This window comes from Balaenoptera ricei, chromosome 16 (assembly GCF_028023285.1).
Source record: "Balaenoptera ricei isolate mBalRic1 chromosome 16, mBalRic1.hap2, whole genome shotgun sequence".
Classification (NCBI taxonomy): domain Eukaryota; kingdom Metazoa; phylum Chordata; class Mammalia; order Artiodactyla; family Balaenopteridae; genus Balaenoptera; species Balaenoptera ricei.
This window is the reverse complement of record NC_082654.1, coordinates 57,733,093-57,747,227: the sequence shown is the minus strand read 5'-3', so window position 1 is coordinate 57,747,227 and position 14,135 is coordinate 57,733,093. Positions and strand designations below refer to the sequence as shown.

Below are 14,135 nucleotides of genomic sequence, written 5' to 3'. Positions count from 1 at the left end.
GGGCCCACAAGCAAGTCTCCTCTGTCCCCCAAATTCCTGTTCCTCTCAAGCTCTCACCCCAGCTCGCTCTCCAATTTCTAACAAGCCTTCTGCAAGAGAGGACTCTACTTATTGCCTTGACTTCTCCACCGCCTTCCTCTCTGTTGAAACCCCTTCTCTGGCTTCTCCTCCCCACCCCACCATGTTCCTAAAATTATTCTTTTAGGTTACTAATAACCTTCTAATTGCCTAATTCAAAGTCTTCTTCTAAGAGCCCATCCAAACAAAGCTGTCTAATTGATAATAATAATAACGGCTGATATTTATTGGTTGGATATTAAGTGCATCAGTCACTGTCCCAAGTCTTTGCCTAAAAAGTACTTCAAATGCACTATCTTACCACCCTAAAATATGTTCTTTGATTAGCCTCATTTTTACAAATGAGGAAACAGGCTCAGAGAGGTTAAGTAACTTGCCCAAGGCCACAGAGCTGGAAAGGAGCAGAGCAGGGACTGGTTACTTGGACAGTCAGCTACAAAGTCCTCACTCCTTCTCCCCACAATGTGTTACTATAACAAAAATTTCAAACACACAACAAGGTTGAAAGAATTTTACAGAGAACACCTGAATACTCACCACCTAGATCCTATCATGAATCTCATTATATTTTACTGTATTGCTTTATCACAAATCTATCTGAAAGTTAGCACCTTTGGCTCCATTTGAAAAGCAGCCTGGAAAATACTTTCAAGGCCTGGCTCAGATGTTGCCATTTCTGAACCCCCTCACCTCATTCCCTCCTGGGCTAGGGGTGGGGCTGGGGGAGCAGGAAGGGGAATATCCATCTGGGAACACCTGTGCATCTCATCACACCACATGTCCCAGCCAGCCTCCAATCTCTCCCCTGGCACAAAGCAGGGAGGGAAGGTGTTTGGGAATAGCTCACCACCTTGAAATGCCTCCCCAAGCCCTGAGGGGTCTTTCAGAAAGTAGCCAGGGGACAGAAGGATGGGCAGTATATAGGAAAGGGCAGCCATGCCTACCTTCAGAGGATTTAACCTGTTTCAAGTGGGATGAATGGCACCCCTAGGCTCTGATGCCTTTGTGCCTTCCAGCTGCAGGAGGCCTCAGGCTCCATCATCATGCCCAGGAGTATGAGAGGGTTGTCGGAAACTTCCCATCCCAGGGCCTCTTTGTACACCTCAAGGGGAGGCCATTCCCATAGAATATGATGTGAATGATTCCCCCTGGAGTCCTGCAGGGCAGTGGTATCCCTGCCAACCCCCGTCCATCTGCTCCAGGGGAAGGGTGTTCAAGCATAAAATAGCAGCTTTTTCTCAATGCCCCTTGTAAAGTAAAGCCCCTCAATGGGGCAGCATATGCAAAGCAAGGCCTTGGGGCCCTGGAAGCACTGGAGTCTCAGTCCTGCCACCTTAGGCTCTCCACCACCTTCCTGCTGTGTGACCTTAAGAAACCCTCCTACCCTCTCTGGGCTGGAGCCTTCTCATCTGTATAAATGACAAGACACCAAATAAAACAAATAAGCAAATCTGGCCTGTCCAACTATGTCCATGGCAGTGGGCTGGGGCTGGGTGAGGAGAAGGAGGCACACAAAAGATCTCAGCAGACACTACCATGCCCTGTTCTAAGCTCTTTTTTGCCTTTTTGAATCCTTACAAACTCTTTGAGGTAGGTGTGATTTTTAGCCACATTTTATAGGTGGGGAAGCTGAGGCATAGAGAAGTTAAAACTTTCCTAAGGTCCTATGGTTAGTAAGAGGCAGAGCAAGGATGAAACACAAGGGGCTGTGGAATCTGTGCGGGGCGACTGCCACACCCGGCTGCCTGCTGGAGAAGCCTACAACCCTCTCTTCACCCTCCAACAAGACTCAGTCCAGTTGAGGCGGCAGGACAAATACGAAGATTTAAATGCTGATGAAATATTTAAATAACTCTTTGAGATAATAGTGGGGAAGATACTGCCAGGCAGAACATGATTAACTGCCAAATGAAAGTGTTTAGACAGAATTGCTCTAAAGGTCCAGAAAAAAAAAAAGTGAGATCATTCCAAGACTGGAGGAATCCCAGGAGATTGAATGTGAACTGGCTTTTGCAGGGTGAGCAGGATCGGAACAGGCAAAGAGGACGTGAAAGAGAATTCCAGCAGAAGTCAAAATTCAAAGAGGCAGCCCCCCTAACTAGAGACGTGGGGAGCCCTGAATGTCTCAAGGTGGCTTAGGAGAGCAGGGTTATGAAGCTGGAAAAGTGGGCCGAGGCCAGGTCTCGGACGCCAAGCCAAGAGTCTGAATTTTACCCTGTAGGTAATAGGGAACCATGGAGGAGTTGGAGTGAGGGTAGAGAAGTATCATAAACAGAATGTCTTCAGGTGATACACTGGATACACTGGGGGTACCAAGGGGGGAACCCGATGAATTATCACAGGCTTTGGCCAAGGAGCCCTTGGGTCTTGACAAAGGAAAGTAAGACCCAACCAGGGAGGGGGACACCTGAAGTCTTCTGTTGGGCTTCTTCCTAGGGCTGTTTAGAATTGAGCACACTGTGTCAGCTGGGAAGCAAGCAAATATAATACAAAGAGCCCCCCAGGGTCACATCCAGTGAACAGCATTTTTTTCTAAGTGCTATTTTTAATCCTTCTGTTGACCAAAAACACAATGGGAAGAAATGAAGCGTGAACGTCAACAAGAGGCTTTCCAAACTCTCCTCTCTCCACCTATTAGCCACGTGGCGGCTCTGAAGACTCACCACATAGCCCACCAGCCAGGTGGCCCCTTCTGATGATCTAGGACAGGTTGATCTGCTTATTTGGTGGCTATAAATGGAAGGGTTGGTCTGTCTTGCATACAAAGATAGGGTCCCCAGTTGGCAGAGTGAGGGTGGCGAGGGCCCAGTCACTCCATCAAGGCCACAACAGCATAAGGCGGCTTCAGAACAGCTGAGGGTTCTGCTGGGGGAGCCCCCTCTGCTCGAGGAGCCAGCAGTGGAGATGGCTTGGCCACTCACAGCTCTTAAAGGGGGCTGGGGTGTCAGGAAAGAGACCCCCCAGGAGACTGGAAAGGACCATTTGCTCTGAGCTGCCTCCTTGCCCATGGGGTCAAGACGTGGCTCCAGCCACCCAAGGCCATTCCTCTTTGCCACCCGCCGTGCCCCGTTCAACCTGCACTCTGGGCCCCACCCACTCCCAGGCTACAGCAGCCGCCCCAAGGACTGAATTCCCCAGACCCAGACCCAGGAGGTAAGCCAAGCGAACATTCAAGGGCAGGAACACCTGTCCTGGGTTCCCGGTCCCAGGGCCCCCCCCCCCCCCGTTCCCCTCACCACCTGGACCTGTGCCACCTCCATCGCTGGCTGTCACTGCTGCCCCACTGGTCCTTGCACCGTCCCAGCTGGGCTGTCTGCACTCCACACGTTAGCCCTCTCTTGCCCCAGCTCCTAAGTGGTCCTTCCAGCCCTGACCACCCAGGGGGACCCAGGGTTAAAGTCAGATGAGCCTGGCCTGACCTTCTGGATCTGCCACTTTACTAGCCATAAGACCCTGGGCAAGTGACTTAATGGCTCGGCGCATCTGTTTCCTCAACTGTACAATGGGCACTGGCCTCCCAGGGCTACTTATGAGGACCAGCAAGAGAGAGCACGTAAAGGGTTTCTCCTGGAGCCTGGCACGTGGCAATGCTCCCTAAGGAGCGTCACTGGCAGTTTTTATCTTCATCCACCACCACCACCACCACCCCCCCCGCCCACGCAGGCACTGACTCAGCACTGTGAGTGGCTGGTTCCCTCCCCTCCCCAAGCCAGAGGCAGGGCAGGTGGCAACGGGAAGCAGCACATTCGACCTCTGTACCTGGGGCTCCAGATCCTGTCCAGTGTGAATCTGAACCCATTTCCCTACGTGTCTGACACCTGGTGTCTACCCCGTCATTGTCCCCTCCTCCCGTCCTGGCTGGGCAGGGGGGGCTCACTCTGCACAGGTGGCCAAGGTATAGGGAGGACACTCCTTCCTAACATGTTTGGTTTTCAGCAGATGTGTTTGCCCAGCGACACGGATGCCATGGTGACAGCCCAGGGTCACACAGGATCCAGGAGTGGATGGATACACACAGACAGAAGGGCAACCAGGCAAGAGAAAAAGCCCTGGGGGCCACCAGTCCCCCCCCACTGAGGGGCCAGACTGCCTCCATAACGCATGTTTTCCCAAGGGAAAGGTCTTCTCAGTGGTCCCAGCAGGCTCCTGGGATGCTCCTGCTGGCAGGGGCTCTCTTCCTCTTGGTCTTGAAGCCCCTGCATCCACAGAATCCACCAAAGACACTTACTTCCTTCAGACCCATCACTAAACCCCTGGTGGGCATTTTCAGAGCCACTTATGAGTGGTGATTGTGGCTCGGAAAATTCTTCGTAGGGGAGTTCGTCTAGGCGGGGCTTCCTGGGAGCCAGAGGACAGGGTAAGATACCTGCCCATCAGAGAGCATGACAGCCCTCGGGAAATACGGAGACCTCAGCTCACACGGAATCAGGTCTGCCTGGCCCTGCACTGGCTCCAAGGTGGAACTGAAGGGATCGGGGTTTGGAACCAGAGACCAGAGTCAAAGCTTAGCTGTGCCACTTCCTGGCTGGGTGAACGCTGGTGATCCATTTAACCTCTCTGAGCCTCAATTTCCTCATCTGAGAAATGGGACCAGCACAGTTGGCTGTTCTGAGAATACAAGGATATAATTTAGAAAGGTGACAAGCACATAGTAGCAGCTTGCTTAATAGGGCTGAGACTTTCCCACCTGAGGAACTGCTGTGGTGACTTGTCCAGGCTCCTCCTGCTCTGGGGAAAGACTCAGTCCTGAGAATCACCCAGTGTTTCACCGAAGTAAATTCTCCAAGGATGAGCTGCAGGGAAGAGACCTTTCCCTTCTCTCCTTCAAAAGCTTCAGGCAGCCAGATGAAGTGTGGTGTAGGTGGCCAAGCCGCTATACCCTTAGATAGTAACTAACGCCTCTGATGGGAATTACTAATGAAACGGCACCTGTCAGCTGACTTGAAGCCACCTTAATTTGACACATGGCAGTTATATTCACTACCCTATCAGCTGGTTCGTGAGATATGAAATGCCACGTGATATGCCTTGGTCGTCTCCATGCTACGAGGGGGACGCTGTCCCTAGGGTGGTTATCAGCCCGTGTTCCCAACCACCCCACAGGTTATCCTGCAGGCTTCCCAGGAAGCCCCAAAGGCACAAGGGCTCCCTGCCCCCGTGAGCGCTGCTGAGCCTGACAGAGCAGCTGGGCGTCTTGTCCGAAGGTGAAGACTGCCTCTGAGCGAGGGGAAAAACACCCCCCAAGAGTTCCTGACTCCCCATGGTGGTCACCATGCTCGGCGCCTTGAAAAGCCTTGCTGGTTGGCACAGGGAATTCCCAACTCAGGCCAGGAGCAAAGAGGTCACCATGACCGTTATTCCCAGGTCAGGGGCAGCACATGGAGAACTAAAAAGGCCCCATGGCAAGTCATGAGATTGGGTTTCTATAGCAACACAACTGCAGCTGCAGGAGCACCTATGAGATGCCCAAGGCTTGCCTTAAACAGGCCCAGAATGCAGAATCCTAAAGGCAAAAACCACCCAGCAGTATTTAGACACAGAAAACAAGCTTTGCTCAGGTCCAGAACAAAACCACAGGAAAAAAAAATGTGGCGAGTATCTCAGAGTTCTATCAAGGCGAGCTCCAAGAATATCTTGTGCGCTGAGCTGATGCAGGCCCTATGGGTTAGCTGAGCCGTGCTGGGAGTTTCAAGGGAAACACCCATTCAGGATCTTCCATAGAAAAATGCTCTCTCTCTCACACACACACTCACACACGATGCAAGTACATATGGAAAATTTAAAATATATCAAGGTCCCTACAGCTCATTTGTAGATCAGAAAAAAAAAAAATCAGTGAAGGACCAATTTCAACAAGATCCTTCAATGAAAATTTCTAATTAACTTTACCTTCAGACACTTCTATCATTATACTTGTAGAGTAGTTATTTTAGCTATGCAACATCTCCTACAAGAACTCAGCATTTAGCGGAGGGAGCGAGGGAACGGCTGAAACCCAAACACCATGCAGGTACAAGCTGGCACACTTAGCAGCCAGTGGTCTGGCTTCCTGACGGCCGATATGGAATGGAATAACTCAGGAAACTCAATCCCACGGGGCTGCACTGGGGACCTGCTTGCTGTCCACACATGCCACTGCAGTCATCAATCAAGGAGGAGGGAAGTTAACCACAAACGGGCCACCAGGCCACTCCATCTCTCCTCCTTTTGTCAAATCCCAAAATACCACGACGGCACCCAAGCCAGGGCCTCTGAGGACACTCAAATGGAAATCCAACTTCATGCAACAAGGACTCAAGGTGTGGACCTCACTGGCCAAGTGGCAGCATGGGCTAGAGAGCCAGGGGAAGGCGGGAGGCTGGGAGAGGAAACAGGGAAAGAAGAGGATGTTGAGCAGGAAGGCAGGTGCCGGGAAGGAGCTGGCTGGGCCCGGGGAAGCCGTCTCAAGGGATGAGGCTTCTGTCCCCATGCTCTTTCCTTACAGCCCCTAATGCCTCGAGAGCCCGGCTCAGGAAATGCCCAGACCACCAGTGAAGCTGAACAGAGTCACCACCTACCAAAATACCCTTGGCTCCAGAGCTGTCTCAGGAATCAAAACCACCAAGCCATCAGGCCAAAGACCAGTCTTTCTTCATCTGCAGGGGTTCTGAGATGCCCAGCAAATACGATCGCCTGGCTGGCGGCTTCTCCTAGATGCCGGTCAGAGGGCGAGGGCAGCCCCTGCACACTTGGAAGGTGGGGTGCTCTACCGGGATTCCCCCACACCCACCTCAGAAGAGCGGTGAACCAAAACCAGCTGCCAGGTCAAGGAGATGCTCAAGGCCCTGGTCCACTGCCCAGCAGTCAACCTCCACCTTCATCAAGTTTGAGCCCTGAAAATCCAGGCTCTGCGCAGGAAGAAGCAGATAATCTCCCCAGTCGCGCAAATGAACAGGCTGGAGGACACGGAGCAAAGGCCATCCCGGGGCACTTGGAAAGACACATCCCATAAAGGTGATGGGAATAACAGGCTTCAGAGGCTCACTAGAGAGCAAACAATTAGGAAGGTCACACACAAGATGTGGCCCCCTGGGCCACTTCTCAATGATGACAGGTCTCTACCTAGATGCCCAAGCTGCAAAGCTTTTCATACTGACTCTGGCTCGAGATGTGCTGTTTTCCTACCTCCATGCCTTTGCCCACACCATTCTGCCTCCCCGGAAGCTCTCCCTGTTCCTCCATGATAGCCAAAGCCCAAGGTGTCCTTCAGGGTACAGGTGGAGCCCCAGCTCCGTCCTCAGCTGTGCCTGCCTGTGGGATGCCCTGGTCCCATACCCCGCCAAGGAAGGATGCGTTGCCCAGCTCCAGGGACGGGGGTCAGCAGACAGCCTCTAGCTGTCGGCTCCGTCAGGGTCAGCCTCGGCTGCAGGGAGTAGCTTCACCCAAGATCACACCCTTCCTGGGACCGTCAGCATCTGGTGAGGTGGGGGGATAGAGGACCAGCCCTTCTGGCCCAAAGGGACCAACTCTATTGGGCAATGTTCACTCTGAGAACCCTGCTGGGCTGGCCGAGGCTTGCTGGAGCCTGTACCAGCCCTCTTCTCGTCCCTGGGGCCACTCCTGCCTCTGACCCTCCTTTCACAGGGGTTGACCCCTAATAAACATCCTGTGCCCAAACTCAGGTCCATCTCCAGAGAACCCAGTCTGCACCAGTGCCCACACTCTCTTAGTATTCAGTGGCTGGCCATTAATATTACAACCTTGGTTTCTCCCACAGAAGATGCTCAATAAATGTCTAAGCAACAGATGGAATAATGTCATGTTCCCACCTGTTGACAGAGCTCTCACAGAGCCCACACACCCCTCTTCCAGGCCCACTCAGAGTAGGTGTTGATCAGGTCGACAAAATGTTGCTGAGGCCAATGAAACGGAAACACCGTTACAAGAAAATGCCTTCCTGTGGCTCCCCCAGAATCACACCGGACCCTCGCTCTTTCATCTCTCAAGTGCAGCCTGAGGACCACATGGGATGTTCTGGGTCCTGGGATCCAGGACAGTGGTCTATTGGGTCCTCAGCCTTCTAAGTCGTGGCTCAACCTTCTTTTCCTGGAAGGTCAGCTTTAGTGGCACCTTCTCATCCACAGTGCCGCCACTGGGTGCAAACTGCCTTGCTCACCACGACACTTGAATCAGGATGGTGCGGCAGCGTGGTAAATGTTAAAAAAGGTTGTAATTCGAGATGCTGTTAAAACAACCCAAGGCTTAGTGTTACTAAAGATATGTGCAGAGTTTAGTACCATATAAATAGCAGGGTTTACGGTGTCATGCCTACAATTTTGAACAAGCTGACACTTCAAGGGGACACTCAGTGAGTGCCCAGCTAAGCTGGGACTTCTCTTGCCTGACTCTTCTCTTCCTAATGTCAGATTTCTCAGGAATAGTAATGCAGGGTGTCCATCCTAATAATGGGGTGATGATTTCCTGCTACTCAAAGGGCCTGGAGAACCACACTAGGACACAAACCAAAGCTCAGTGGAATAGATGCAGCTCCCCAAGCCGCTGGAAACACTGTCTCCTACTTGGGGAGCTCACAGCATTGTGATTCCCGTCAGCTCAGATTTAAACGCTTTCTTGCGGAGAAGGGCCAGCACTCATCAGAACGAGCGGATTGCTTTTCAGCACAATTTCAGACTGAGTCCGTGGATTATACATCACACAGAGACCAGCAATCAGTCATTCAACAAAGACGATAATGATAATAGTGGCTACCCCGGGCCAGTGGCTACCTCTGCACACACCCATTTCCTCCTCACACTATCCGACAAGGCGATTGTTGGCACACCCATTTTACAGATGAGGAAACCACGGCCCAGCGAGTGCATAATTAATCCACCGTCACACAGCTAATGAGCAGCAACATCCAAATTCAAATTCAGGTCTCTCCAATTCCCAGTTTGGCTCTATCAGGGCTTATTTCTGAGTAGATATGGGAGGTTGAGGAGGGAGGGGTGCGTTTTACTTTTCACTGCAAATACTTCTGTGTTGTTTGAATTTTTTATAAACAGCAGGTCTTCAGGTCTTACTTTTATAATCTTCGAAACATCAAAAAGAATTTACAGGCGAGAAAAATGGTCCTATTTCTATAGAAAAAAATGTATCATAATTTGACAGTATCTATCAACAGCCATAGAAGTTTCTGTCCTTTGCTGTAATAATTCCATTTCTGGAAATCCGTCCTAAAAAAATAAGCTGGGGGGAAAGCAAAATTATATGCAAAGATGTTTTTATTTTAAAGCGTTTCTTTTAATAACATAAACTGGAAAGAAACTAAATGTCCCACAGAGACTAGAGATGGAACATCTTCATGATGGACTGCGGTGGTGTCATTTAAAATATTTTTGAAATATCAGTAGCAACAGGAGGAAATGCTCATTATGTATTTCTAGGTTGAAAAAGTAACAAATAAGCCTTAACTACTGGTGATTATAAAAGCTAGTATATGCATTTCTTTTTCCACATCCCTTCCCCCCACCATATGGAGGGATACAAAATAATCTTTGAAGAGTAGATACCTCTGGAGAGAAATTTCAGGGATTAGGGTGGATGGGTGGGCAGAAAACTTTTACTTTTCATTTTATATCTTCATGAATCATTTGAATGTTTACCATATATGTTACTTATATTTTAAATAATATTTTAAAGCTTTACATATAGTATGATCTGATCATGTTTTCAGAACACGTCATTATAATAATAAAATACACCCAAATATGACCACTGCATTGCAGAATTACACAGGAGATCGCTTTCTCTTTATAATTTCTTTATTTTCTGAGTTTTATATCATAAACATGTAATTTTATTATTATAAAAAGGCGCTTTTTTTTCCAACTTTAAGACATCCTATTAGTAAGAGGATGTACTGCTTCTAATAGATCTTAGAAATTTCAGAGATTCACCAGTCATGTCCTACCTCAGATCCACACAAAGGGTCACACTGTCCTGAGTCCAGGGGAGGGAAGGAGGCACATGAGACCCATGACAAAAAGCCAGCTAACGCAGCAGACCCAAACCCTCATTGGCTTAGCCCAAATCCCAGCTGACACCACTCCACATCAGCCCTGGGCCCCTGAAATACAAGGGCCGCCTGACCCAGAGGCACCCCAGAATCAAACAGGGAAGAATCATCGTCTTATTTTTCACCCTGGGCAATACACTGGGCTGGACATTAGGCAGATTAAAAAAAAAAAAAAAAAAAAAAAAAGGAACCACTGGATCCTGAAGGTGCTCTGTCCCACCAGCAAGAGGTGGCATCTGCTACGTGCACAGCCTTGAAGGGGTCACAAAGATGACCTAGTCCTGGGCCCGGCCCTCAAAGAAGGGTGCAGACCAGATAAGGGGGTAAGAAGGTATGTAACACAAACCCAGGCAGAAAGTGACCAGAGCCCTAACAGCAGAGATATGGGTGAAGGACGACTGCAGTTCAGAGGAAGGAAGCTCACTTCCAGCCTGGGGCACACAGACGGCTTCCAGAAGACATGGCGAATGAACTGGGTTCCACTCTGGGTGTATTCAAACAGAGGCCAGGCGCTCACCTGCCCAGGTGTGGGCAGTCTCTGCAGCATGTGGACCACATACTTTAGTGACTGCCCCTCCTGCTTATGGGCAAGGCTGCCAGCCATCGCCATGTCGGGGCACCTGTATTTCCAGAGACCTGTGTGCTTGCTTTTTTTCTTCCCAGGGCACATAGCTCAATGACAAACCTGCAGTCAACAAAAGTTTGTGTACTTTCACAAAAATTTTTTTTTTTTTTTTTTTTTTTGCAATTCACAAATCTTTTCACCACAGGCAACTAGGCCTAACACGTATTTTCGGTGGAACACCCCTGACTCTGACCAAACACCCCACTTAATGTATGTCTCCTTCCCACCAAAACTTTGCTAATAGTAGTGAAAATAAAAGCACAGATCCTATATTTGCTTGGTGCTCTGGACATGAGCTGGCATTCCAAGAGAGCAAAGTGCTCTTTTAACAAAATTCAGCAAGACTCTGCCCTCCCCTACCTCTCCCTACCTGGCCGCTGGAAGGAGGAAGTTACCAGACTCTGATTTTCTCCCTGCCTACCCCCAACCCTGGTTCAGTCTGGGTCCCCCACCCAATGGGGTAAGGCTGCTCATGCCTCGTGCGGTCACCCAGACCACACACGGGACCCCCGATCAGGCGCCAGGATCACACGGAGGGAGTCACACTCAAAAGGAGAGAGTGAGGCGGGCGCCTAGGAGAGCAAACAGTTGACATCTAACCACGGTTCTTCTCTAGATGGAGTCACGAGGGTAAACTTTTAGAAAAGTTTCTTAGAGAATAAAGTAAATGGGTTAATTTAATTGGAGCATGAAAGATTTTTTTTAATTAATTAATTTATTTATTTTTGGTTGCACTGTGTCTTCATTGCTGCACACAGGCTTTCTTTAGTTGTGGCAAGCGGGGGCTACTCTTTGTTGCGGTGCACAGGTTCTGGGCACGCGGGCTTCAGTAGTTGCAGCTCGTGGGCTCAGTGGTTGTGGCTCATGGGCTCTAGAGCGCAGGCTCAGCAGCTGCGGCACACGGGCTTAGTTGCTCCGCGGCATGTGGGATCTTCCCGGGCCAGGGCTCGAACCCGTGCCCCCTGCATTGGCAGGCGGATTCTCAACCACTGCGCCACCAGGGAAGTCCCGGAGCGTCAAAGACATTTTGACAGTGATGAGGAGGCGATGATTTATTTATAATCTAGAAGGTTGTATCCACCCAGCTACTGGGATAATTATACACTTAAGAAATGCATACTCATTACACGAAAAGCCCCTTCACACAATGAAGACTGGGACCATCAAGAGGAAGTCCTGCCAGGGAAGCTGGTGTGACACCACCATACCATGAGAGTGATACCACCACAAAAGCTACTGGCCACCGGCCACTGCTAACCTTAGCTATAAGTTGGGGACTGAATAATCTCTAAGTTCCCTTCTAAAAATGAGGCCTTTTCCTGGAATAAGTATTTAGTCGCCATCTGCTTCTGGGGATGTTTTCTTATCTCAATGCAGGGACAAAGAAGGAGCCTTCATCTTGCATCTGATCTGTTGTTTTTATTTTGCTGATTTGGGTTGAAGTTCCAGCTCTTGGATCCTCCCTAATCAAGATGCTGATGAAGATGTTGGGCAATATAGCATCTCGTTTAAGGGCCAGCAGAACTGAGTTCAAACCTTAGATTTGGGAAATGTCCTTCATCACCCTGCAGTTTCCTCACCTGGAAAACAGGGATGCCAGCACCTGCCTGACAGGGTTGCTATAAAGACAAAACCTGGCACAAAGGAAATCCTGGTATGTAGTAAAAACTCATAGCCGTGACTTAGGGTGAAGGAAGTCCTGCATGTTGACATTGGTTCCTTAATAACTGGTGGGTCCAGCTTGACCTGTCTGTATGGTGACCAGGCTGGCTCCTGTGACCACCACTTGCATCTCCAAGGGCTCACAAGCACTCAGCTTAACAATCCAATCAAACGTTATTCCCAGTGATAAGCTACAACATCATTAGAATAGAAATTCCAGAATCCATCTTCTAACACCCACTGAGAAATACTAGAAACAACTAGAAGTTCTGGAACACTAGAGATGCTCCCCACAATTCAAAGACTCCCCAAAGGAAGTAGCAGGGAGTAAATTTACCCACTCTCCTGAAACAACTAAAAAATCAGTTGTGACACCTGAAACAAGAGTTTGCAGACACTGGAGCCCAGATAGGGCAGGACAGAGATCCCTGCGAAACAAACGAGATAGGCCCACAACTGCCGCAGCCTCCAGCCTGGAGAGTATCTGGGCTACAGCACAGAGAAAGGGGCCCAGGCAGAGCCCAGGGGTCTTGTTGAGTTGAGAAGACAGAGCTGGGATTCCAGGGAGGCCCAGGCACCTAGAGTTCACAGGGCAGGGCCCCAGAGAGGAGACAGCTGGCCAGACAACACTCCAGAGACCAGCAGAAGGGCCCCCTTGAGTCTTTAGCTAAGTACTGAGACTCAGTACCCAAGGTGGGGGAGAGAAACACCCTGAAGGAGCACAGAGAACATCTTCTGGAACTCGCGTGGGGTTGGGAATAGGTCATGTCACACCAGCCAGAGCAGAAAAGCTCAAAAATAAAAACACTGTTATGGGCTGAACTGGGTTCCCTCAAAATTCCTATGTTGAAGTCCTAACCCACCCACCGCCCCACCCGCACTGCGTCTCTGAACATGGGTGTATTTGGAGACAGGGTCTTTAATGGAATAATTTATTCAAAATGTGGTCATTAGGGTAGACCCTAATCCAATATGGCTGAAGTCCTTTTAAGAGGAGATTAGGATACAGATAACACAGACAGAGGGATGACTACATGAGGACACAGCAAGAAGACAGCCATCTGTAAGCCAAGGAGAGAGGCTTCAGGAGAAACAAGCCTGCCAACACCTTGACCTCGGACTTCTAGTCTCTTCAAAACTGTAAGAAAATAAATTTCCATTGTTAAACCTCCCAATCTGTGATATTTTATAGCAGCCCTAGCAAACTAATACAGGTACTCAGACTGCTTATTGCCTCTGTAGTGGGGACAAAAATTAGTCCTAGATTAAGGCATCTAATAAAGCTTAAAAGCAAAACCCAAACGGAGCAAACTGTTTCCACGTCACTTAACCACGTCCCAGAACACAGCTCAAGAATATTTATAGGAGTACTAAAATATCCGGCACCCACCAAGGTAAAATTTTACTATGTCTGGCATCCAATCGAAAATTACCAGGCAAGCAGAGGAGCTGGGAAATACAACCCATAATAAAAAGAAAGATCAATCAAAAGACTCCCCCCCCCCCGTCCCCCAGCAACTCTACCATCACATCCGCACTGTATTTCAAGACCCTGCCACAGAACCCACCTGGACCCAGAAATGCATTTTAAAGCGATTCTCCAGTTCCCTGCAAGAGACTTGCTCTTTTTCCTTCTAAAGAGGGTCATTCTAGGTGACGACAGAGAGAAAGCACAGAAATGCTCACTTTCCATTTTGTTTCTCTGCTAACACT

General features: G+C 49.5%; 1 protein-coding gene across 15 annotated transcripts in view; it reads right to left on the bottom strand.

Annotated features, from left to right (window-relative positions):
• KCNMA1 (potassium calcium-activated channel subfamily M alpha 1) overlaps positions 1 to 14,135 on the bottom strand; it is a 786,057-nt gene that overhangs the window by 567,300 nt on the left and 204,622 nt on the right. The window lies entirely within an intron of this gene.